General features: G+C 45.8%; 1 protein-coding gene across 2 annotated transcripts in view; it reads left to right on the top strand.

Annotated features, from left to right (window-relative positions):
- Positions 1 to 11810: 11810 nt before the first annotated feature.
- OTUD7A (OTU deubiquitinase 7A) overlaps positions 11811 to 27643 on the top strand; it is a 293318-nt gene continuing 277485 nt past the window's right edge. For both annotated transcript variants that reach the window (XM_044279731.1, XM_044279732.1), the window contains exon 1: positions 11811 to 11954. The gene's annotated coding sequence lies outside the window, so the exon portion shown is untranslated. The remainder of the gene's footprint in view (positions 11955 to 27643) is intronic.

The following is a 27643-nucleotide window of genomic DNA, read 5'->3' on the forward strand; positions in this document are numbered from 1 at the left end:
TAAAAGACAGGCTCTTCATCATGTCTGTCCAGAAGCAGATCCCTACGTGTGTTGTGTTTGCTTTTTTTTTCTTTACACTAAACTTTATTAGCAACGTGACAACATAACCTATAGACAGGCATCCATGTAAATATACACAATGATGCAGTTATCATAATTAGAATAATCCGTTTCTAGTTCTATTTACTTCACATGATTGTCATGTTGCTTACTGAATGTCAGAGATTACATAATGAAATGAGTGTCACATGACTTATGCCATGTTTCAGGTAGGCCATAAATACATTAGATAGGACTGACACATGGGTTATAGTATTATACTGCATAGTAGGGTTGCAATGGGAATCGAATTATCGATACCCAATCAATACTTTTGTACTGGTATCATTTCAATACCGGGATTTGCAATTTACCGATACTAGGATACGCTAATGAGAAGCATAGTATCAGAGAACATGGAGTACGCTGCATGAAAGTAGGGCAGGGGCGAATTGGCCATGGACCCTACAGGGAAATTTCCCGGTGGGCCGATGCCTAGGAGGGCCATTCAAGCCCTGTTCACGGCCGCCAGCCATGTGCATAATGATCTGATTCTCTCTTATGTATCTGGCCAGCAGCCGGTGTCCTGCTGAATTAAACTTTATCTATGTCTTCAGGCTAGCAATACAGTTGAATACTGTGGAGCAGGTGGCAGTATTTTCTGCTGCACTGTGATATTTGGTGCAGCATATGGCCCTGCACTAATGTATTGCTGGCCCTGCCTACTTCTGCTGGCCCGTCCTCTGTCAATTTGGACCTGCCTACAATATGGGGCCACTTTTACCTTTTTTTCCAGAGCCACTTTCAGTTCCCAGTCTGTCCCTGAAGTAGGGAATTTAAATAGAAGCATGCAATGTCTCAATAACTTGTCATGTGGCCTTGAGCATCAATTACAGCTTGACAACAACGTCTCATGCTACCGACTTATTGTCTGCTGAACCAAGGCATTCCATTCTTCTTGAAGTGCAGCCCACAGGTCACTGAGTGTCACAACCAGACAGCTGAGAAGCTCTGACAGAGGCCTTTCAGAACCTCCTCCTTGAATTTCTGTGTTGTGGTATTCAGCTCCTCCTCTCGTCAGCCTCTCTCAGCTGTCATGTCTTAATTGCTTCCCTTTAAATGCCTCCCCAGAATGCTTTTCTGGGCGGCTTATATTACTTCCTGGAGTGTGTGTGCACGCTGATCTGTCCTCCTGTTTGCTTCAAAGCTAAGTGTACTTTTATATGTTAATATCTGTTTGCTGGATCCCAGATGACCCTGACTCCCTCCGTGTCTTGTGTAGGGAGCCGGTGGTCGTGTGCCCTCACTATAGTAGGGTGCTCAGGGCTTTATAGTCAAGGTTCGTGGATATGCAAACCTCCACCATTAGGATCTTTGCATAGGCTGAGCAGCCAGGGAAAGTGCCAGGTCTTCTGCAGGGGTCTCCCTTGGTTCCTTAGTTTTTGGATCCAGCGAGTCGTTTATACATGTTGCTTTGCCTTGTTACCTGTACACATTCCGTGACATTATAAGCCGCCAAAACCGTCTTAAGCATGGATCCGGTTTCACTTTTGGCTGAACGCTTCCAGGGTCTTTCATTGGAGGTAGCTGACCTCCGTAAGACTTTGTCTCAGCTTCAAGTGACCGGTTCAGCTTGCGTTCATGGAGCTTGTTCTGAGCCTAAGATCTCGCTCCCGGATACGTTCTCCGGGGGTAGTGAGAATTTTGTGCGTTTTAGAGAGGCTTGCAAACTCCATTTTCGCCTTCTTCCCCATTCTTCTGGTGATGAGGAACGGAGGGTGGGGATCATTATATCGCTGCTCAGGGGTAACGCTCAGTCCTGGGCCTTTTCGCTGCCGGAGGGGGCACGGCCCCTCCGTTCAGTGGATGAATTCTTTTTAGCCCTGGGTCAGATATATGATGATCCGGATCGTATTGCTCTGGCGGAGTCTAGACTACGTCTCCTATGCCAGGGTAAACAATCCGCAGAAATATACTGCTCAGAATTTCGGAGTTGGGCAGCTGATACTGGTTGGAATGATGCTGCACTCCGAAGTCAATTTTGCCATGGTCTTTCAAAGGGATTGAAAGATGCATTTGCCTTTCATGAAAGGCCTATTTCTTTGGACTCTGCTATGTCTCAGGCCGTTCGTATTGACAGGCGTCTTAGAGAGAGAGGAGAGATCTCTCTTTCCTGTCATACTCGGTCCCAGGACTGTGCAGCGGTCCCATTCTCTGCGCAGGGGTCTCAGTCGCTGTCAGCCCCTTCTGAGCAGGAGCCCATGCAGCTGGGGTTGATTGCTTCTGACAATAGAAGATTCAGCCCGCATGAGAGGGTTTGTTTTTGTTGTGGAGGTATTAATCATTTGGCAAATATTTGTCCCTCTAGGAGATTCAGGCAGTTCTCTGGGTATAATAAAGAAACAAAGAGGAAAAAATCTTTGAAAAATGTTCCGTCTGTTACTATTGGCAGGATTGAGGCGGAAATTGAAGATTTTCCGTTTGCTTGTAGTTCCCGTTTTGTCCTGCCGGCTAGGGTGGCGCTAGAGAGCAAGAACATTTTTTGTGAGATTTTTGTGGATAGTGGAGCAGCGGTTAATCTCATTGATAATCACTTTGCGATAACTCATGGTTTCCAGGTGTGCGCTTTGAGAAAGGATATTCCTGTGTTTTCTATCGATTCCGCTCCACTTTCTCAGAAGTCATTAAAGGGCATAGTTCACAATATCCGTTTAATTGTGAGTGATGCTCATGTTGAGGATGTGTCATGTTTCGTCCTTAGCGGTTTGCCGACTCCTCTAGTGTTGGGGCTACCCTGGCTCACTAAACATAACCCCACCATTGATTGGCAAGCAAGGCAAATAAATGGTTGGAGTGACTTTTGCAGAGAGAATTGCCTCACGACATCTGTTTCTGAGGTTGCTACTAAGACTGTACCATCTTTTCTCTCTGAATTTTCGGATGTCTTCTCTGAGAGTGGAGTTCAGGATTTGCCCCCGCACAGGGAGTACGATTGCCCTATTAATCTCATCCCAGACGCCAAGCTGCCTAAATCTCGTTTATACAATCTTTCCCAACCTGAGAGGATCGCTATGCGTACTTATATCTCTGAGAGTCTGAGAAAGGGACACATACGACCCTCAAAGTCACCTGTTGCCGCTGGTTTTTTCTTTGTTAAGAAAAAAGATGGTTCTTTAAGACCTTGTCTGGATTTCAGGGAGCTGAACAATATCACAATTCGTGACCCTTATCCGCTTCCTCTGATCCCGGACCTGTTTAACCAGGTTGTTGGGGCTAAAGTCTTTTCCAAATTAGATTTAAGAGGGGCATACAACCTGGTCAGGGTCAGAGAAGGGGACGAATGGAAGACGGCCTTCAATACCCCTGAGGGCCATTTTGAGAATTTGGTTATGCCTTTTGGGTTGATGAATGCCCCAGCCGTTTTTCAGCATTTCGTGAACAGCATTTTTTATCATTTGATGGGAAAATTTGTATTGGTGTATTTGGATGACATTTTGATTTTTTCTCCCGATTTCAAAACTCATAAGGAACATTTACGTCAGGTCTTGCTCATCCTGCGGGAGAATAAATTATATGCGAAACTGGAAAAATGTGTGTTTGCGGTTCCAGAAATTCAATTTCTGGGGTTTCTTCTCTCCGCTTCTGGTTTTCGCATGGACCCCGAGAAGGTCCGCGCTGTGCTTGAGTGGGAGCTTCCTGAGAATCAAAAGGCGCTGATGCGTTTTTTGGGCTTTGCCAATTATTACAGGAAGTTCATTTTGAATTATTCTTCTATTGTTAAACCACTCACTGATATGACCAGAAAGGGGGTAGATTTTTCTTCTTGGTCAGTAGAGGCGCGTAAGGCCTTTTCTGATATCAAGGAGAGTTTTGCTTCCGCTCCCATCTTGGTGCAACCTGATGTTTCATTACCCTTCATAGTTGAGGTTGATGCTTCTGAGGTGGGTGTGGGGGCGGTCTTGTCTCAGGGTTCCTCTCCTGCCAATTGGCGACCGTGTGCCTTTTTCTCAAGAAAACTCTCCTCCGCAGAGAGAAATTACGATGTGGGAGATAGGGAATTGTTGGCCATCAAGTTGGCTTTTGAGGAATGGCGCCATTGGCTAGAGGGGGCCAGACACCCTATTACCGTATTTACTGACCATAAAAATCTGGCCTACTTGGAGTCAGCCAAGCGTCTGAACCCGAGACAGGCCAGATGGTCGTTGTTCTTTTCTAGGTTTAATTTTGTTGTCACGTTCCGCCCTGGAGTTAAGAATGTGAAGGCAGATGCCCTGTCACGTTGTTTTCCGGGAGGCGGGAATTTTGAAGACCCGGGTCCCATTTTGGCTGAAGGTGTGGTGGTCTCTGCTCTTTTTCCTGAATTGGAGGCAGAGGTGCAGGCAGCCCAGTCAGAGGCTCCTGATCTTTGTCCTCCTGGGAGGTTGTTTGTGCCTCTCGCTTTAAGACACAAGATTTTTAAAGAACACCACGATACGGTCCTTGCTGGGCACCCGGGGGTAAGAGCCACACTGGATCTCATCGCTCGGAGATTCTGGTGGCCTGCGCTTCGTAAGTCGGTTGAGGGTTTTGTGGCAGCCTGCGAGACTTGCGCTCGTGCCAAGGTCCCTCATTCACGGCCATCAGGTCCTCTCCTTCCCTTACCCATTCCTTCCCGTCCTTGGACACATCTGTCCATGGACTTTATCACGGACCTGCCTCGTTCCTCGGGGAAGACTGTGATTCTGGTGGTGGTGGACCGTTTTAGCAAAATGGTGCATTTCATCCCTTTTCCTGGTTTGCCCAATGCTAAGACGCTGGCGCAGGCATTTGTTGATCACATTGTCAAGTTGCACGGTATTCCTTCAGACATAGTCTCTGATAGGGGCACGCAGTTTGTTTCCAGATTCTGGAAGGCTTTCTGTTCTCGCTTGGGGGTTCGGTTGTCATTCTCTTCTGCTTTCCACCCGCAGTCGAATGGCCAGACAGAGCGCGTCAATCAGAATCTGGAGACATATCTGCGTTGTTTTGTGGCGGAGAATCAAGAGGATTGGTGTTCTTTTTTGTCCCTTGCTGAGTTTGCTTTAAATAACCGTCGTCAGGAGTCCTCTGATAAGTCACCATTTTTTGGTGCATATGGGTTTCATCCACAGTTTGGGACTTTCTCGGGAGAGGGGTCTTCTGGTTTACCTGATGAGGACAGATTCTCCTCGTCTTTGTCATCTATTTGGCAAAAGATTCAAGATAATCTAAAGAGCATGAGTGAGAGATATAAGCGTGTGGCTGATAAGAGACGTGTGCTTGGTCCGGACCTGAATGTTGGTGATCTGGTGTGGTTGTCTACCAAGAATATCAAATTGAAGGTTCCCTCCTGGAAGTTGGGTCCTAGGTTTATTGGGCCTTACAAAATCCTGTCTGTCATCAATCCTGTTGCATACCGTCTTGATCTTCCTCAGACTTGGAAGATCCATAATGTTTTTCATAAGTCCTTATTGAAACCTTATGTTCAACCCATTGTACCCTCGCCTTTGCCTCCTCCTCCGATTATGGTTGATGGGAATCTTGAATTTCAGGTCTCTAGGATTGTGGATTCTCGTCTTGTCCGCGGTTCTCTTCAGTACCTTGTTCAGTGGGAGGGGTATGGTCCTGAGGAGAGGATGTGGGTCCCAGTGACGGACATTAAGGCCTCTCGTCTCATCAGGGCATTCCATAGGTCCCATCCTGAGAAGGTGGGTTCTGAGTGTCCGGAGTCCACTCGTAGAGGGAGGGGTACTGTCACAACCAGACAGCTGAGAAGCTCTGACAGAGGCCTTTCAGAACCTCCTCCTTGAATTTCTGTGTTGTGGTATTCAGCTCCTCCTCTCGTCAGCCTCTCTCAGCTGTCATGTCTTAATTGCTTCCCTTTAAAATGCCTCCCCAGAATGCTTTTCTGGGCGGCTTATATTACTTCCTGGAGTGTGTGTGCACGCTGATCTGTCCTCCTGTTTGCTTCAAAGCTAAGTGTACTTTTATATGTTAATATCTGTTTGCTGGATCCCAGATGACCCTGACTCCCTCCGTGTCTTGTGTAGGGAGCCGGTGGTCGTGTGCCCTCACTATAGTAGGGTGCTCAGGGCTTTATAGTCAAGGTTCGTGGATATGCAAACCTCCACCATTAGGATCTTTGCATAGGCTGAGCAGCCAGGGAAAGTGCCAGGTCTTCTGCAGGGGTCTCCCTTGGTTCCTTAGTTTTTGGATCCAGCGAGTCGTTTATACATGTTGCTTTGCCTTGTTACCTGTACACATTCCGTGACACTGAGATTTCGGGGGTACAGAGTTATGAGCCTCTACACGGGGACTCAGCTGAGAACATAGGTTTTCAATAGGATTCAGGTCTGGAGAAAGTGCAGGCCACTCCATTTGAGGTACCCTAGTCTCCAGCAGCCGTTCCCTAATCATGTGACCTTGATGAGCTGGCACAATGTCATCTATGAAGATTAAATTAGGCAGTGTTATTCATGCAGTGGCACAATGACTGGATTAATGATGTTATTCATCGACTCGACGATGAATCGACTTTAATTAATGAACAACAATGAGGCCAACTAGTACCTCATCCAGCGTAGGTGCTCCCTGGCCTATGCTACACAATGACGCCTGTACCTGGTTGTGTGGTCAGGTACCCTTGCAGGTTATCTGGCACGCAGACCACGCTGATGTAAATGGTTTCGAATGGTCTGACGTTACATTTGGGTGCTTCTCACCTCCCTTGAATGTGCCTGGAGTTGTGTGGCATTCATCTTCCGGTACCGCACGTCATTATTCACAATGAATCGGTGACTCCAGTCTCTCTGTTGCAACCTGCTGATAACACTCTGTGACACTATAAGCTCAGTGACCACTTCCGTCTGAGAACATCCCGCTTGAAGCCTTGCAATGGCAAGATACTGTTACTCAATTGTTAGGTGTCGTCTTGGTCTCATGATGTCAAAATGTGAACAGCATGATGAGGAGGACTGTTTAAAGCGAACCTGTCACCGGGATTTTGTGTATAGAGATGAGGACATGGGTTGCTAGATGGCCGCTAGCACATCCGCAATATCCAGTCCATATAGCTCTGTGTGCTTTTTAGGGATCGACAGATTATCGGTTTTACCGATATTATCGGCCGATATTGAGGATTTTGACTGTTATCGGTATCGGCATTTATTTTGCCGATATTCCGATAACTTATTGGGAACACAGATCGCGCTGCTGACAGCGCTCTCCGTGTTCCCTCAGCAGCACAGGGGAGAAGGAAGGAAGCAGTGTCTCCCTCCCCCTGTGCTGCTGATGCAGCCAATGGGATGACAGGGGACAAGAGAAGGGGAGGGGCTGTGGCCACTGTGCCACCAATGAAGAGAAATCTCTCATTCATTCAAATTGAACAGGAGGCGGGAGCTGCAGGATCACATAGCCGGCTCCCGACCTCTATGAGCTGTAGCTGCGATCCTCGGTTAACCCCTCAGGTGCCGCGGATCGCAGCTACCGCTCATAGGAGGTCAGGGGCCGGCTATGTCATTCTGCAGCTCCTGCCTCCTGTATATGAATAAATGAGAGATTTAACTTCATTGGTGGCGCAGTGCGCCCCCCCCCCCCCAGTATTAATCATTGGTGGCGCAGTGCGTCCCCCACATTAAAAACATTGGTGGCGCAGTGCGCCCCCCCCACCCAAGCCCCCCCTCCAGTATTAATCATTGGTGGCAGTGGCCACAGGATCCCCTCTCCCCTCCTCCTCCGATCGGAGCCCCAGCAGTGTAATCCTGGGGCTCTGATCGGTTACCATGGCAGACAGGACGCTAATGAAGCCCTGGCTGTCATAGTAAGCTCCATACTGCTGTGTGCACAGAGCAGCAGTGACAGTGTGATCTCCTATTCACCCTGATAGAGCTCTATCAGGGTGAATAGGACAAGGGTTCTAGTCCCTAAGGGGGCTAAAAGTTAGAGAAAAAAAAAGTTAGAAAAATAAATAACCGAAATATTAAGTATAAATGAAAAACATTTTACAAAAACAAGACTACACATTAACAATAAACATTAATTTTCAGCAGATTTGTGTAGGAATTTGCATTTTTTTTTTTTAAATATGAAAATTCCCAGAATATCGGTATAAATTATCGGCTATCGGCCTGAAAGTTCACAAATTATCGGTATCGGCCCTAAAAAAATCCATATCGGTCGATCCCTAGTGCTTTTATTGTCTCAAAAAAGATTTGATACATATGCAAATTAACCTGAGATGAGTCCTGTCCCTGTGATGAGTCCAGCGTGAAGGAGCCCAGCACCCCGATGTCACAAAGCTAGAGAGCCTTAGTCTTGTGATGCGCGAGCTAACATATACATTTATTTACAATTTTTCTTACAAACCTTTATTTCCATACAGAAGCCTCTCCTCTCCCTAAAGAAAAAAATGGTACAGCCCATTTAGTTCTGTAAAATGCATCCATAGGAGAGCTGGACAGATTTAAACATGGCGTTAGTGAAAACATAGAATGTGTCGGCAGATAAGAACCATTTGGCCCATCTAGTCTGCCCAATATACTGAATATTATGGATAGCCCCTGGCCCTATCTTAAATGAAGGCTGGCCTTATGCCTATCCCATGCATGCTTAAACTCCTCCACTGTATTTGCAGCTACCACTTCTGCAGGAAGGCTATTCCATGCATCCACTACTCTGTCAGTAAAGTAATACTTCCTGATATTACATTGAAACCTTTGCCCCTTCAAATTAAAACTTTGTCCTCTTGTAGCAGTTTTTCTTCTTTTAAATATTCTCTCCTCTTTTACCTTGTTGATTCCCTTTATGTATTTAAAAGTTTCTATCATATCCCCTCTGTCTCGTCTTTCTTCCAAGCTATACATGCTAAGGTCCTTTAATCTTTCCTGGTAAGTTTTATCCTGCAATCCATGTACCAGTTTAGAACTCTCTCCAAAGTATCAATATCCTTCTGGAGATATGGTCTCCAGTACTGAGCACAATACTCCAAATGAGGTCTCACTAGTGCTCTGTAGAGCGGCATGAGCACCTCCCTCTTTCTACTGGTAATTCCTCTTGCTATACACCCAAACATTCTGCTAGCATTTCCTGCTGCTCTGTGACATTGTCTGCCTACCTTTAAGTCTTCTGAAATAATGACCCCTAAATCCCTTTCCTCAGATACTGAGGTTAGGACTGTATCACTGATTTTATATTCTGCTCTTGGGTTTTTACGCCCCAGGTGCATTATCTTGCACTTATCAACATTAAATTTTAGTCGCCAGAATTTTGACCATTCCTCTAGTTTTGCTAAATCCTTTTCCATTTGGTGTATCCCTCCAGGAACATCAACCCTGTTACAAATCTTTGTGTCATCAGCTAAAAGACACACCTTACCATCGAGGCCTTCTGCAATTTCGCTGATAAAGATAATAAACCATATGGGCCCCAGAACAGATCCCTGAGGTACCCCACTGGTAACAAGACCATGGTCTGAATATACTCCATTGACTACAACCCTCTGTTGTCTGTCCCTCAGCCACTGCCTAATCCATTCAACAATATGGGAGTCCAAGCCCAAAGGCTGCACTTTATTGATAAGCCTTCTATATGGGACAGTATCAAAAGCCCTACTAAAGTCTAGATAAGCAATGTCTACTGCACCTCCGCCGTCTATTATTTTAGTCACCCAATCAATAAGATTAGTTTGACATGATCTCCCTGAAGTAAACTCATGCTGTTTTTCATCTTTCAATACATGGGATTTTAGATGTTCCACAATCCTCTCCTTAGGTATGGTTTCCATTCATTTCCCCACTATTGATGTCAGGCTTACTGGCCTATAGTTGCCCCATGCCTTCCTACTACCTTTCTTGTGAATGGGCACAACATTTGCTAATTTCCAATCTTCTGGGACGACTCCTGTTGCCAGTGATTGGTTAAATAAATCTGTTAACGGTTTTGCTAGTTCACCGCTGAGCTCTTTTAATAGCTTTGGGTGTATCCCATCAGGCCCCTGTGACTTAGAACTTCTTCCTCTGTAAAGTCACACGCATCAAAAGATTCATTAGTCTTCTTTCCTAACTGAGGTCCTCTTCCTTTGTAAAAACTGAACAGAAGTATTCATTGAGGTAGTCAGCTAGTTCTTTATCTTCTTCCATATACCTTCCTTTTTTTTTTTTTTTTTTTTTAACCTGGCCTTCAGCTAACTGCCCAGATATCTAACGGATTAGGGTACTTTCACACTAGCGTTTTTCTTTTCCGGCATAGAGTTCCGTCACAGGGGCTCTATACCGGAAAAGAACTGATCAGGCATATCCCCATGCATTCTGAATGGAGAGTAATCCGTTCAGTTTGCATCAGGATGTCTTCAGTTCAGTCGTTTTGACTGATCAGGCAAAAGAGAAAACCGTAGCATGCTACGGTTTTTTCTCCGGCGAAAAAAACTGAAGACATGCCTGAACGCCGGATCCAGCATTTTTTCCCATAGGAATGTATTAGCGCCGTCGTTCCGGCATGCGCAGATCGGTAAAAATGCGAAAAATGTACAAGACGGATCCGTCGGTCCGCATGACAAGCGGAGAGACGGATCCGTCCTTGCAATGCATTTGTGAGACGGATCCGCATCCAGGTCCGTCTCACAAATGCTTTCAGGCAGCAGCAGATCGGCGGATCCGGCGGCCAGTTCCGACGACGGAACTGCCCGCCGGATCACACTGCCGCAAGTGTGAAAGTAGCCTTAATAGTTATATATATTGCGACACCAAAATGCAGCTAAAAACAATATGGGGGAGATTTATCAAACTGGTGTAAAGTAGAACTGGCTTAGTTGCCCATAGCAACCAATCAGTTTTCATCTTTCATATCTCCTTTGGAAAATGAAAGGTGGAATCTGATTGGCTGCTATGGGAACTAAGCCAGTTTTCCTTTGCATCAGTTTTGATAAATCTCCCCCTATATTTTTGCAAGGCAAGTTAGCACCTTTTTTTTTTTTCACCACCAAAACACTGCTTTGGCAAGATAGGCAAATTTGACTTTTCTAAAGGTACGACCATGTCACTACTGCGCAGTTGCGAATCGCCTTTGTTGCGATCGAGTTCTGCATGGCTGTATGAGGCGCAGTCAGTCCTTTAATTAGGACTACATTACTTACAGGGCTGTGCCACCAGTAACAATACAAACCAACTAAACAATGCTGCACAACACAGCACGACCCTGCCCTGTGGTCAGACCCTAAAACTGACCACAATTCAGCCAAACTGGTCTTTTGACGTAATTTCCACTCACTTCAGTCAATGTGGGCCCATTTTGTGTGAAACATCCATTAAAAGGGTTAGTGACAGAAGCAATAGTATAAACTGCTGCTGTTTATGGGAGCCTTCGGGCAGGCGTCTGACACCGGGCACAGGGCGGCGGGCAGGCGTCTGACACGCGGCACAGGGCGGCACAGGGCGGCACACCGGAGCCACCATCTCCCGCGCAGCCCGTGAGGCGCTGAGGATGCGCCGCCCTCACAACAAGCACCAGCTGACAGTATTTACAGGTTTTAAAGCGACAGCCAATCACAGCTCGCCTTGCATCCCAGCCTACACGTCGCCGCACGTTCCCCGTCTCCCCCCATAACCCCGCCCCCTAGTCTCTGGCTTGCTCAGCCGCGCCACCTACTGATCGCCAGTCTTCACGACTAGCGCGCTGTGATAGACAGGTGGCTGAGCCAATGACCCGGACGCCGCCGGTGCCATTCACCGGTTCTTCTCCTTCATAGCGTTCTAGTGCCTGGCCAGGAGGGAGGAGACCAGGCGGGTGAGGTCACACGTCTTGAAGACATGGGGGCTGGCTCTCGGTTCTGCAGGGTGAAGTAAGAAGGCATCGGATGCTGTGGACGGAGCCTGGGTGCACCAGCTAGATGCGCTGCTGCTGTGGATGGAGGATGCGTGAGGCGGGTAAGCCTTGTCCGTGGGTGCTGTGTCTGCAGTGCGGAGCCTCCGCATTGTGTGATCACCTTGAATGGAGGGACAAGTAGGCAGAGAGTTGGCACTGCAGTGACCTCCACCAGTGCTGGGTCCCATTGACAGCATCCCTGTGCCATGTGTGCAGGGATGGCATCATGTGTATGTAGCCCATGCAGCCATCACACATGCCTTCCACATGTCACATAAGCATCACATGCACTTGTCATGTCCCATCTTCACCTCCATTGTGATTGTCACATGGAATAACAGCAGGTTATGAATGGTAAGTGGTACAGCAGGGTGTCTCTTGTCACATGATGTTTAGAGGGTCACATTGTCACCGTTACAGGCGCTAGGACCATGCCCTGCAGGTAACCCTGTCATTCAGCTCGATTTTTACTACCTAGGCCAGAAAAATGGCAGCCAGGTGGTAAACCTACCTGCCAGTGTGCCCGCCTGACCCAGTTCAGGATTGCAGTGAAGGATTGGCAGATAGCAGCAGGCCTCGGGCTACACTGGTTATGGCAGATGTCTCCCGGAGATTGGACTGGTTATTGCATGTCGTACAGTATTTGTTAATTTAGTTGGCATCAGTTTATTGTCCTGTGAAATTGGCATGTGTAGTGTACTACTGCCCCTGGCACATTGGGTCTGGAGGTGGCGCGGTATGAGAGCTCATCATTGTGGACTTGTGGGAAATCATTTGCATGTCCTGTACAATGGTCCTATTTCAGACGATACCTTGCACACTGGTACGTTTTAGTATAAGGGTGCATCCACATGACCGTATCTATTTTGCGCTCTGAAAAACACAGATCTGCAGAAAATACGTGTGATGACCATGTTGTTGTTTTTTGCAGACTCCATAGACAATGCCTATTCTTGTGTTTGTATATAGACTTTTTTCTGTGCGCGGTGGTTGTCACATCTGCACTTGGCCGTAGCCGTTTTTGCGATCTGCAGAACATGGATAACGGCTAAGAGCCTGCAGACATATTATTTTTTTCACTCATTCACCAATGTCCTATTCTTGTCCGCAAAATGGACAAGAATAAGACATGTTCTATTTTATTGTATTTTTTTTAATTGAAGTGACTGGGTCTGCATCTCACCCGCAAAAAATGCGGATCGGATGCGGACAAAAAAATATGTTCGTGCACATGAGCCCTAATGTGGATGTTGTACCTGGAGATTTGATGTTTAGGGTGATGCCTCCGGTAAAGGTAAGTTCATTCATGACAGATCCATTACGCTGTGTCTGCCATTTCCGCGTCACGTCCCGGGGCTGGGACTCCTGCCCTGGCAAATTTACTAACATTTACGTCTGGAAATAGGCATATATGTTAGCTAAAAACGAGCCCCAGTTTTTATACCAGACGCAAGGACTGCTACAGATGCGCCTAATATATGACGAGTGGCATGCCTCCTCACGAATTAGACAAATCTAACGGCAGCCCCGAGGGGGAAGACCAGCACAAAAAGCCGGTCTTAGTAAATGTGCCCCTTCAGTGTATTTAAATGAGGTTGTTTCTGCAGCGCATGCATGGATTTCTGTAAGCCTTATTTCGATGAATGGGATCTGCCACATGTGAATATACCCCAAGGTAGCTGAATTCTTTGGCCATCTATGGCTATTCCTTCTGATTCTCTCAGACACATGCATGCTTGGTTCTGCAAAACATGCATGTTGAGATTGTCCAGAGATGCTCAACCTGCGGCCCTCCAGCTGTTGTGAAACTACAACTCCCACGATGCCCTTCTGTAGGATGATGGCTGTAGGCTGTCAGGGAATGATGGGAGTTGTGGTTTTGCAACAGCTGGAGGGCCGCAGGTGGAGCACGCCTGAGATGGGAGAATAAGAGTAGGGTTACACGACTATCTTGGTCACGTGACCGGTTTTGGGCCAAAGTATAGCCGGGTAGCCATAGAAAGGAATGGGATTGCACTGTGACTCGCATTTTAGCCACGACTGTGACCCCGGAATTGCAAAGAATCTAGCAGCGTTTTGTGATTCTGGGGTTACAGCACACATACGAGTCTCGCTGCCCCAAAAACAAATGATTGGTCCTAAGAAGAACAAATAGTAGACACCAATAATATACCAACACACCAAATAACCATTCGGAATAATCAAAAAACTTTTATTAATACATGTTAAATCATCCTAAAATTAATCACAACAGCGGAATACATATACAGAAAACAAGAAGATACACTGGACATATAGTAGTAAAAACGTCATATCTCACATGGTTTAGTACATCATGATATAGTGCCTTATCCTGTCAACCTAACGTATGTAATGCATGTAAATAAAGTGCTTCGTGCAATACAGTAATAATGAGAAGGTAAAACACATCAATAGAAGGTAAAAAGCAACCTCTAAATATAAACCAAAAATAGAATCTGATAGTACAAGATCTAAACATAGTCCATAGAGAGTGTATAATGAGACTACAGACCAGTGTGACTCCAACCCCGACGTACGTTTCGCCTTACGCTTCCTCAGGGGATATTTGGCCGTGACATTTGTTGCGGTGTAGCCCTGCCCTTAGCCGATGCCAGACATCTCTAGAGGTGGTTTATCTCGGCAAGTTGAAATCCAGCATTTCCAATACTTCTATCCCTTGACGTTTTGTTTTTAGGAGAAGGTCTGCACACCCCGTACACAGATGGTTGGCCAGTCCCATCATTATCGATTCGGCTGACAATCCTCTGATGTATATGGCCAGCTTATGACCAACCTCAGACATTGCATTGTATTACGACTCAAAGCCATGGTTTTTACTTTCGATTTTTTTTTTTTATCTATTAATATATCTATAGGTAAAGTAGATTTCGTAAAAAGTAATTCACTCAAATGTAATATTTTACCCCGTTGGCTTTCAAATTGCCCAATCACAGCCCCAAAACACAGAGGGGGTAGTATGCGGTTTTGCGCGGGCGTGAGATGCAGCAGAGTTATTAGATTGCTGGCCTAGGTTTCAGGTGTCATTTACACCAGTTTCAAATTGGTTATTACCTAGCTTTTCCAGAAATGGGTATAATTAAAGAGGTTTTCTGAGACTTTAACTAATGACCTCTCCCCCTCCATAGTTCATCAGTATCAGATGAACCCCGCCGATCAGCTATTCGAAAAGGCAGCGCTGCTTCTCGAAGCTTAAAGCGGGTATTCTCATCTTAATGATCACTGTTAAATCTGTGCGCTGCGATTGGCCAGCAGTGCAGCAAGGGGCACGCCTCCTACAAAAAATCAGTCAGAGGGAGCGCAGACACCGGAGCCTATACCGGGCGAACGGAGCGGCGCCCAGGCATACTAGTAAGTGCAGGGGGACCCCTGGGCGCCGCTCTGCCCACTGATCTAGTTAGTTTTTAGTTTGTACAGTAGTGAAAGGTCCTCTTTAAGCAGAAACAGTGGATTTGTGAGGGTATGTTCACACGACTAAAAACCATAGCAGAAAAATCTGTAGCTCTAAACAGATTTGGCAGATTAGTAATTTGTTTTTAGAGGAGTATTAGAGTATTTGGTTGAGGTTTCTCTACTTCCCCCATTGACATCTATGAAATCCACAATGAAATCTGCTTCCAAGAAGTAACATGTCTCTTCTGAAAGAATTTTTCAAATCGGCAACTGAAAAAACCTCTACTATTTTACATTGCACAAGGTGGAGTTTTTTTTTTTAAATTCAATTATCCCATATCCACAAGAGGGATAGCTATTAGACGGGTGGGTGGGTGTCTTGGCGCTGGGAGCTCTGCACCCCCCTGAAATGAACGGAGCGGTTGGTTGGTCATGCGTGCGGCCACTCTATTTATTTCTATGAAAGTTCTGGTGATACAGCGCTCACCTATCTCTGGAACTCCCATAGCTATGAATGGAGCGGGGGTTAACTTGACACAACTGGAATTCGCATCGTTGGGGCGAGTTTATCAAGAATGATGTTTATCAACTGCGTCTTAAAACCAAAAAGCTGCTATTTTTCTTTATTTTTTGCACAAAGGGTTCTTGTACACAAATTTGTGACTTTTCGTTGTGGCTCAGATGTGGACCCATTCACTACAATGGGGCTGCTCAATTCCATGGCCCCGCAAAAGAAATGGAACATTGTCCGTTTTGCGGACAAAAATAGGTATTTCTGTCATGGGTTTCCCATTCCATTCAGCAAATTGCGGAACGCACCCGTCCGGCATTTGTGTTTTGCTGACCCCAAAACTCTACGCGATCATGTGCATGAACCCTTAGGCTTCATGTACATGGCCATATAAAGAACAGATCAGAAAACGATGGACACCTTTTATGTGCATTCTGCATTTTTTTTCGTTCCCATCAATAGAAATGGCTATCTGTCCACCACACAGACTAGCCTTGGGCTAGGTTTACATTAGGGATCGACCGATATTGATTTTTTAGGGCCGATACCGATAATTTGTGAACTTTCAGGCCGATAGCCGATAATTTATACCGATATTCTGGGAATTTTCATTTTTGAAAAAAAAATAAAAAATTCCCACAAATCTGCTGAAAATTAATGTTTATTGTTAATGTGTATTTTTTTTTTTGTAAATCTTTCTTTTTCATTTATATTTAATATTTTGGTGTTTTTATTATTTTTTTTGTAACTTTTTTTTTTAACTAACTTTTAGCCCCCTTAGGGACTAGAACCCTTGTCCTATTCACCCTGATAGAGCTCTATCAGGGTGAATAGGAGCTCACACTGTCCCTGCTGCTGTGTGCTTTGTGCACACAGCAGCATGGAGCTTATCATGGCAGCCAGGGCTTCAATAGCGTCCTGGCTGCCATGGTAACCGATCGGAGCCCCAGCATTACACTGCTGGGGCTCCGATCGGAGGAGCAAGGGAGAGGGAATCCTGTGGGGGGGCCCTATGCGCCACCACTGGGGGGGGGCGCACTGCGCCACCAATGTCTGATACTGGGGGGCTTGGGGGGGCGCACTGCGCCACCAATGAAGCTTAATCCCACATTTATTCATATACAGGAGGCGGGAGCTGGCTGCAGGATCACATAGCCGGCTCCCGACCTCCTATGAGCAGTAGCTGCGATCCGCGGCACCTGAGGAGTTAACTACCGCAGATCGCAGCTACAGCTCATAGAGGCCGGGAGCCGGCAATGTGATCCTGCAGCTCCCGCCTCCTGTATATGAATGAATGATAGATTAATCTTCATTGGTGGAGCAGTGGCCATAGCTCCTCCCCTCCTCCTGTCCCCTGTCCTTTCATTGGCGGCAGCGGCAGGAGCAGCACAGGGGGAGGAGACACTGCTCCTTCTCCCCTGTGCTGCTGCTAAGGGGAACACGGAGAGCGCTGTCAGCAGCGCGATCTGTGTTCCCCATACACTATCGGAATATCGGCAAAATAGATGCCGATACCGATAGTGTTCAAAATCCTGAATATCGGCCGATAATATCGGTAAATCCGATAATCGGTCGATCCCTAGTTTACATATACAGTGAAATTCCTTTTAATGCTCCAGTATAGGAATTGCACATGGCAAACACCACCTGATCCCACTGATCATAGGTCCGGCATGGATTCCGGCATTCTGCCAGGCAACAGAACTGCATGCAGCGGGAGTTTGTTCTTCTTCCTTTTATTTTATTTTCATTTTTTGCCAAAATCTGTGATGAAGGGAACCTACCCGTATACGTTCTTTGCGTGGGAGTCACACAGTCACCTCTGTGGTTTCTGCTTTGTAAAGTATTACAGCATGCACTCTCTCGTACCCAAATGGGAGGAAATCATCCCTATAAGGCCCCATGCACACAACCGCATGTGTGTTGCTGTCCGCAAACTGCAGATCCACAAAAGACGGATACCGGCTGCTTGCATACCACCGTATTTCTTTTCACGTGTATAGAAATGCCCTCTTTGGTCAAGAATAGGACATTTTCTGTTTTATAGGACATTCTGCAGGTCGGCAGAATGGATATTCAGATGCTGACAGCACACAGCAAACATTGTGGATTAGATGCTGAACAGAAATACGGCCTTGTGAATGGGGCCTAATTTCTCCCAACTGAAATCCCCCAGTATCACAAGGTCTGGTACATCTAAAGGGGATCTGGCCAGGTAGAACCTTTCACAGCTCCTGAAGACAATACATAAGGAGCTCATCTCTGTAGGTGTCCTGAAAGGTTGCAAAGCGTTCATGAATTGTGACTTGTTCTCTGGAAACAAGAGATTTTGATAAATAACTCATGTGGAATCCCCTACGTGTATAATTTTTCCTAATGGGGATTTTGAGTTATAGAAACTGATGCCTCATAGCAGACGTCTCTGGGCTTTGTAACGACCCTCTTTCCATTTCACAGTGACTTTTTATACATTGAAAGTCTCTACTCCTATGGTCAACCTGACAGACACTTAAAGGGCTATTCTGATTGGTTAAAGTTATCCCCTGTCCTACTGCTGGGACCCCCATCGATCATGAGAGAAGAGGCCCTGTATCCTCTGCAGCTCCCATGAAATGACCGGAGAGGCCAGTTACACATGCATGTTGCCTCTCCATTCATTTCTATGGGAGATCTGGAGATGGCCGACTACAGCATTCAAGCGGTTGTTAACTTATAGCTTTTGCTATAAAGACACATTTACGTATATCAGGTTGGTGAATCCTTTACCTCTGTAGTTTCTCCTATAAAAGAGCCTGCTCGATGAGTACCATAGGGTCATTTATTAAAGACCATCTTTTTGGCCCTGCACTGCTGGACGTTGCACCTAATTTATGACCAGGCATAAGCATCCTCATAAATTAGGTGCTCCTCCGGTAGTCCATGCTAATGGAGTGAAAGCTAGTCCAGCCCCTGACTGAAGTAGTTTTTACTCCTCTTTTACAACTATTTATAGGTGTAAATGATAGTAAATTTGACGGAGCCAAAGTCCCGCCCTGTCTCTCTCCCACAGAGGGACAAACATGTCCTCCAGATAATGTGAGTTAGGGGGCATTTACACAGCTGTATCCATTTTGCGGTCCACAAATTGCGGATCTGCAAGCCACGGATACTGGCCCCGTGCATTCCGCATTTTATGGATCAGCACGTCCCTCCCCTTCGTTAGAAATGCCTATTCTTGTCTGCAAAATGGACGAGACTAGGACGTTTTGCGGGGCCACAGAACCAACATACACCATCTGCTGTCTGCATCTTTTTGCGGCCCCATGGAAATGAATGGGTTCACATCTGATCCACCAAAAAATGTGGATTGGGTGCAGACTGAAAATACGGTCGTATGACTGGGGCGTTGCTCACTCTAAAAGAGGCCGCTACCCTCAATATATACTACAAGAAAATTTAGACTTGCACATTCATATTCATAGTCACAGGTGCATATCCATCAAGCAAACATGGTTGATAATAAAATGGCTGCACAACCTTTCAGATACAAGCAATAGAGCTGAGAAATGGGGATCATTCTAAATTAAAGTGGTATAAGCATTATGTTAATGTTATCCAACACATTCCAGAACTCGAAGGGTTACATAGCCTAATACATCAATATAATGCTATGCAACCCCATCATTGCTGGAATTTCAGGACAGGAGCTCTCCCTGACACGCTGCGAGTCCAATGCGTGGGACTCGCTCGTATGAAAAGAGCCTTAACAAGCTCTGCCTCTGATAGCTGATAGGCAGCTATCCTATAAGTCAGCGTTCAACCTTTTAAACAGGACTTGAGACATGACATGGATAAGGCTACTTTCAGACTGGCGTTTTGGCTTTCCGTTTGAGATCTGTTCAGGGCTCTCACAAGCGGTCCACAACGGATCAGTTTGCCTCCGTTCCGTCTCCATTCCTCTTTGGAGGCTGCTTGCAGCGTTTTGGTGTCCATCTGACGAAACTGAACTCTTAATAATGAGCCTAATGAGCTCTTAATAAGCTCTGCATCTAATGCCACCAGATGTAAGGCTACTTTCACACTTGCGGCAGAGGATGCCGGAACTGCCTGCTGGATCCGTCAAAACGTATGCAAACATGGCATTTGTCAGACGGATCAGGATCCTGATCCGTATGACAAATGCATTGAAATGCCGGATCCAGCAAAACTGATGCGTTTTGCCGGAACACTTGGGGCTGGATCCGGCATTAATGCACTTCAATTGGAAAAAATGCCGGATCAAGTGTTCCGGAATTTTGGACAGAGATAAAACCGCAGCATGCTACGGTATTATCTCCGTCCTGAAAAGGCAAAAAGACGGAAGACATCCTGATGCATCTTGAACAGAATGCTCTTCATTCAGAATGCATGGGGATAAAACTGAATCAGTTCTTTTCCGGTATTGAGCCCCTTAGGACGGAACTCAATGCCGGAAAAGAATAACGCTAGTGTGAAAGTACCCTAAGGCCCCTTTCACATGGGCGAGAATTCCACACGTGTGCAATGCATGGGGTGAACGCACTGAATCCGGACCCATTCACTTTAATGGGGCTGTTCGGATGAGCGGTGATTTTCATGCATCACTTGTAAGTTGCGTGAAAATCGCAGCATGTTCTATATTCTCTTTCACGCAACGCAGGCCCCATAGAAATGAATGGGAATGCGTGAAAATCGCATAGCATCCGCAAGCAAGTGTGGATACAATGCGATTTTTCACGCATGGTTGCTAGGAGATGATGTTGGGAAATTGATAAAAGTCAGTTTGCTGTATTATTGTCACTTTATAACATGGTTATAAAAGAAAATAATAGCATTCTTAATACAGAATACTTAGTAAAATGTGGCTTGAGGGGTTAAAAAATTAAAAATAATTAACTCACCTTATCCTCTTGTTCGCGCAGCTGGCATAGTCTTCTTTCTTCTTCTTTCAGGACCTGCAAAAGGACCTTTGACGTAATTCATGTGGTGAGTTCGGTGACGTCAGCGCAGGTCCTGCTGAATGAAGATAATTGCGTGGTGAGTGCGATTACATCATCAAAGCTTCTTCTTTCAGGACCTGCAAAAAGGACCTTTGATGATGTAATCGCACTCACCACACGATTATCTTCATTCAGCAGGACCTGCGCTGACATTATCAAAGGTCCTTTTGCAGGTCCTGAGAGAAGAAGAAAGAAGACTGCGCGAACAAGAGGATAAGGTGAGTTAATTATTTTTAATTTTTTAACCCCTCAAGCCACATTTTAGTAAGTATTCTGTATTAAGAATGCTATTATTTTCCTTTATAACCATGTTATAAAGGGAAAATAATTAAATAAATAGAACACCTATCCCGAACTTCAGTGAAGAAGTCCAGATTTGGGTCTGGGTACCACATTCAGTTTTTTCTCACGCTCATGCAAAACGCATTGCACTCGTGCAGAAAAAACTGAACATAGAACGCAATCGCAGGCAAAACTGACTGCAATTGCGTGCCTACTCGCACGTTTTTTCCGCAATGCACACTAGACTAATCTGGAGCAAACGCCTGTGTGAAAGAGGCCTAAGGCAGATATCCTATAAGTCAATGTTCAACAGTTTAAATAGGCCTTGAGACATGATTCGGGTATTGAATAAGCTAGCACCTAATCTGTAGACAGCTGATTCGGGGTGATAGTAACCCCAAATCCTTACTTAGGCCTCTCACCCAGTTAAAGGGGTTGTCCGTGACCAAATAAAAAACAAAACAAAAAAAAACACGTTTACTCACAATGTACATCTAAACATCGTGCTGCCCCATAGAAATGAATGGGTCCGCAATTCCGTTCCACAAAATGCGGAACGAAATTGCGGACGTGTGAATGGACCCTAAAGGTGCCTCCATATATTTTCAGCTATTTTCGCCACTTCTATGTGGCTCCAACGGTCTCCCACTCATTGTTTATATATCTGTTTCTTTCCCTAACTTCCGGCTGCACTGTCCTGTGGGTCCTGGGGCAGCGCGGCATCAGGTGATTACAGCTATGTCTCTGCTCTGCTGTAACTCCGCCCCCTCATCAATATTCACCTCCATTCATTCTAAAGCTCCTTGCCCGGTGACGTCACCGGACTGGAGGGGCGGGGTGTAGCGCGATGTCGGCCAGCCTAGTGACCGCACCTCAATCCACTCTGCATAAATTACTTATACTGCCAGTGACATCACCGGGCTCCCTGAGTAGCGGAAGAGGAAGCTTTGCTTGCCTGCAAGGGACCCGGTACGTCACTGAGGAGAAGAAAACAGTAACTTCCGGCCATGAATTTCAAAGATGAAAACAGGGCTGCAGAAATCTATGCCAAAAGGTACTACCTGCTTGTATGTAATGTGTATGCCACACTTGTGCTATTAGAGCAATGTCCTCAATCCCGGACAACCCCACCAGTACTCTCTGCTCTGCACTGATGACATGCAATCACCCTGAAACAGAAGTATTTATTTATTTATTTTTTCTGTCATTTTGCAATTTTTGTTTGTATAGTTTTAGTTTTTAGCTGAAGGTCTATAGGAAATCTGAAATGCAGGACACAAAAGCATTTTTTTAATTGATGACCTATCGTCTGGATAGGTCATCAGTATCTGATCGGTAGGGGTCTGACACCTGGGACCACCTGCTGATCAAGCACAGCTCCGTACATTGCATAGCGGCTGTGCTTGGTATAGTCTCAGCCCCATTCACTTGAATTGGGCAGAGCTGCTCCTAGGCCACGTGACACATGAACGCGACGTCACTGGCCTAGGAAAAGCGGAGAGCACCGCAGCCTTTTCAAACAGCTGATTGGCGGGAGTCCTGGGTGTCAGAACCCACTTATCAGATACTGGTGACCTATCCTAGGATAAGTCATCAGTATGAAAATCTCTTGAAACGCCTTTAAAGGCACAACTGAAACACAATGGGATCCTTTTTACCATCAGTTTGGACACAAAAAAAATGCAAGCCTTTAGCCTTAAAAGCATCCTGTCATCATCTTTATGCGGACCTCACTGAGGGCAGCATAAAAAAAGTGACAGAAATGCTGATTTCAGCGGTGTGTCACTGATGAGCTAAAACTAAGTGATTGCTGAGAACCAGCATCATAATCATTGCAGACCAGGCCTTGAAAAGAGTCAAATCTACCTGAGAAGAGTCCTGGTTATTCCTAATCTCCTGCTCTCCCGCCCATCTGCTGATGATTGGCAGTTCTCTCATAGAGAGAAAGGGAGAAAACTAGGTAGAAGACTGTCAGTCATCAGCAGGAGAGCAGGAGCTCATGAATAACCAGGACTCTTCTCAGGTGGCCGGGACTCTTATCCAGGCCCAGTCTGCAATGATTGTGATGTTGGTTCTTGGCAACCACTTACTTTTAACTTTTTAAATGACAGAACGCTGACATCAACTCACCTGTCTCTACTTTATGCTGCCCATACTAACAGCAGTATAAAGTTGATGACAGGTTCCCTTTAAATGGGTTGTGCGAAAATGGGGGTGGGGGGTAGGGTTGGCCATCCTCCCTACTTGGCTGAATTTGTAAAGGGAAGCTTACTTACCTGCTTCCCAGGGCTGGCACCCCTTTCCTTCTTCTGGCCTACAATGCTCCGCTGGGCTCCCTCACTGTAAACATCCGGTTTGACTTGGCTGCATCAAATCCCTGGCTGTGGCAGGTGACTGGATCCCCTTGGGTCATGTGACCATTAGTCATGATGTAAGGGGAGCTGGTCACCATTTTGGCCAGTGGTTGGTTAGAGTCAGTGTCAAACCAGATGTTTACAGCAAGGGAGCTCTGCGGAACATCGCAGGCCTGGAGTAGAATTAGGCTTCATGCACACGACTGCGCTGTGTTTTGGGGCCTGCAAATTGCCGATCTGCATAACACAGATGCCAGCCGTGTGCGTTCTCCATAATAGAGATGGGCTGTATTCCATTTTTTTTTTTGCGGGATTATGGAACGGAGCAACGGATGCGGAACGCACACAGAGTGCTGTCTGCATCTTTTGCAGAACTATTGAAGTGAATAGGTCAACATCCGAGCCACACGAAATGTGGCTCAGGTGTGGACCCAAACAACGGCTGTGTGCCAAAGTCCTTACACTGCTCCGTTCGTTGGTTACTACAGTCCTGCTACTCCTAAACTGCTGATTGGCAGGGTGCTGTGTGTCGGGCATCTGCTGATCTGATATTGGGATAGGTCATCAATGGATAAGTCCCGGAGAACCCCTTTAACTAGGAGATCCTTCACTTTCATACTTTGGGGGTAAGGAACGTAGCCCATGTAGCTGAACAGGGAATCTGTCACCTGGTTTGAACATATTAAGGTGTTACAATACAATACTTTATTTCTTGCTGTAGTCTTCATTTTTTTGTTTCATTGTTTCATTAGCGATAAAATCCACTTTTTATGTTATGCAAATGAGTGTCCAAGGTTCCCAGAGGGGCGTTATTATCCTAATCTGGAGCCCAGTAACATCCCTGTACAGCGCTCAGCCCGCCTTCCTTTAGAGCCCAAGCACGCCTCTTCCAGCATAATTAACTGCCCACACCCGAACTCTTTGCCGCCCCCCCCCCCCCCCCCCCCGCTATGTGAAATCTCACGCAGGCGCAGTACCGCGGACTGCCTGCACCTGCGCGATGTAGAAGGTCTTGAGGGCAACAGCTTTAAATTTGTCACTGTGCTCGGCGCATGCCGTAGGGAGCCCCATACCTTGTGGATCCCTCTGAAATGAAAGGAGTGGCCAGTTAGGCATATGCCCTGCCACTTCATTTATATCTTGGGGAGTTTCGGAGATAGCGGAGTACAGCCCTAAGCGATCTCCGGAACTTCCATAGAAATAAATAAAGCAGCAGCGGGCTTGTGTGACAGGCCGCTCTGTTTTATTTCTAGCGGCTCTACAGATTACGGGGTCCCTATTCACGTGATCAGTGGGGATCCCAGCAATAGGACCCCCGCCGATCTAATAGTTATCTCCTGTCCCGTGGATAGGGGGATAATGTCTTTCCCGAGAATAAGTCATCAATATTTTCCCCCTGGAAAACCCCCTTAAAAAAATTCATAAAAGTTATACTAGACATTCCACCCGCCACCTCCATCCATTCCAGTGCAGTGGCTTTGAACCTTTCCACGGGCTTTGTTTTAACGATTGGCTGCAGTTTGCAAGTAAGTCACTGCTGCAATCATCTCATCGGTTTTGTGCCCTATACCGTGGAGGCCAGTGATTGTGTACAGTGCTGAAGTGCGGTATACAGGCACATTATCACTGCAGCAAAAAACACGATGTCCTGACCGCAGCAGTATATAGCATCAAAGCGGTTGCGCTGGAACGGAGGGGATTGGGGATGGTGAGGGTTTTTTATTTAAATTATTTCAATAGCTTCAGTTACATTAAAGGGGTATTCCGGTAGGTAAAAGTTATTCCCTATCCACTCTGCTCATTTCGATCTCGTGATCGATGGGGATCCCAGCGGTAGGACTCGCACTGATCTGAAGAGTTAGCCCCTATCCTGTGGATAGAAGATAACTATTACCTACCGGAATACCCCTTTAATGTAATATATGGTGCAACCCTTGGCTAATTCAAGATAAACGGTGGAGTTTAGAAAGGGGAGCTACATGAAACGATGAATAAACCTGCAGTATGATGGAGATTATTGTAGCGTCTTAGGATCAGTTCCGTGCTGAATTATTTTCTGCTCTCTTGGGTTGTCATGAAGAATCTCAGATTTTCGGGCGTCTCCAGCCTACAGACAGACTTTAGCTATGGCTTTCTCCGAGTTGTCCTCCCACAATTTATACAGCCGTGTGTGGACCATAAGGCTGGCAGTCTCCTGCTCATTTGGCACCGAGTATACTCTTTTTACATGCTGAGTAAGCCATGATTCCCGGCCTACAGTTTCAGGGCTAGTTTATATTAAATAAGAATTTCCTGGAGAATATGATGCATTTTATATGGGCACTTGTCAGTCGTAGTACCTTGTTTCCTTGCCTAGTACGGTGTATATCTGCGTTGTATGGTGATCTCCCAGGAACTATGGAATCAAAAGTTGCAAAATGTACGTCGAGGAGGATAAAATTTCAGGATCCGATGAAACAAACGTGCAATCGACTAATAAGGGATAATCCACGTCTGGACGTCACATCGCAATAATAGGCGGCTATGCGGATCCTGTGACAGGCTGCGCAGCAGTAATGCTCTCTTAGTATCAGGCTGGAGGTTTGTAACCAGAAACTGTTCACCTCAGCAGTCTCATGACTACATTACCTCAGTGTTTGAGTGCACACTGAAATCTTGTGTTTCGCTGCCTGCATAGTTTGGCGCGGTGCCTAGCTGGTCACCCAAGTCTTCCCTATAGTCCATAAATCACAGCTGTACTTACAGCAGGGGTCTGTTATTTAAAGCACATCGTATGAACGCTATGTGAAGTGCCTAGGCCAGAGGGGTGGATGCAGTCGATTGCCAATTTAGGCTAAGCGCGCATATCACTTGTGTCCGGGAACCAGACACAAGTGACCTGTATGTGCACCAGTCCGGCATGCAGAGACTGAAGGCACCAGGCAGAAAAAAACGCTGCCTACTGGCCAGTTCACTGCCGTTTCTGCCTAAAATCGGCTAAAAAAAAAAAAACTGCCTCAAAGCAGCCATTCTTTTTATTGGGAAGCGACGCTTACATATGTAACAAAATAAGTGTGGAAAAAGGCAGCATGCCCTATCTTGGAGCAGAATCAGAATCTCCCATTGAAATGGAATAGGAAGCAGAAAAAACAGCTGCTTTTTTTTTTTTTTGTGCATTTTCCCCACGTTTTTGGTGCAGATCTGCTTAAACTCAAACTGAAAATTCTGCTTTGTATTGAACACCCATTGTTTAAAAAAAGCGTTAAAAAAACGCATCAAAACACGTAAAAGATTCATCTCTTTTTTCTTTTTTTTCTTTTTTCTTTTCAAAATAGATTGTGTGAAGTGGCCCATGTTTTTTGTCTGGCACTATTGTACATCCGGCATCAAAACAGATGCGCCAGATGATATGAATGATCCCACAGAAAACTATGAGACCAGTTCTGGCATCAGTTTCCCTCCAACGTTTCTGCACCTTGCTGGAGGGAAACTCAACCGGATCGCCTGGTATATGTGAAGGTACATTAGTTATTGGAAATATGCTAGGGAACATTAGAAAGGCTTTCCTTGAGTAGAACATTGACCTATCCCGAGGTCATCGATATCTGATCAATGGGATCCAACTCCTGGCAACCCTGTCGATCAGCTGTTTGAAGAGGCTGCGGTGCTCTGGTGAGGACAGTGGCTTCCTCGCAGCATATGAAGAACAGAACTGTACATTGTAAAGTGTTTGTGCTTGTTATTGCAGCCCAGGCCCATTCACTTGACCAACACCATTCTGATATAGATAAGCTATCCTGATGATATGTCCTCAACCAGTTTAAAAGAGAACCTGTGATCAGTGGATTAATAGCATTCTCTGTGTAAGGGTCCATTCACACGTCCTGTTTTTTTTCATCCTGAAAAACGGTCAGTTTTTTGCGGATCCGTTGTTCCTGAAAATGTTTCCGTATGTCATCCGTTTTTTGTGGATCCGCAAAAAACGGAAACATGTATACATTTCAATAATCAAATAAAGTTGTTTGGATTTCTTTGAAAAAAAATTGAAAGAAAAAAAAATAAATAAAATTGTTATGTGTTTCCAGGAACGGAATCCGCAAAAAACGGATGACATACGGAATGACATCCGAATGTCATCCGTTTTTTGCGGATCCATTGACTTTGTATTGTACCAGGATCCGATTTTTCAGGACAAG

The sequence above is a fragment of the Bufo gargarizans genome, chromosome 2, assembly GCF_014858855.1.
Source record: "Bufo gargarizans isolate SCDJY-AF-19 chromosome 2, ASM1485885v1, whole genome shotgun sequence".
In the NCBI taxonomy this organism is placed as follows: domain Eukaryota; kingdom Metazoa; phylum Chordata; class Amphibia; order Anura; family Bufonidae; genus Bufo; species Bufo gargarizans.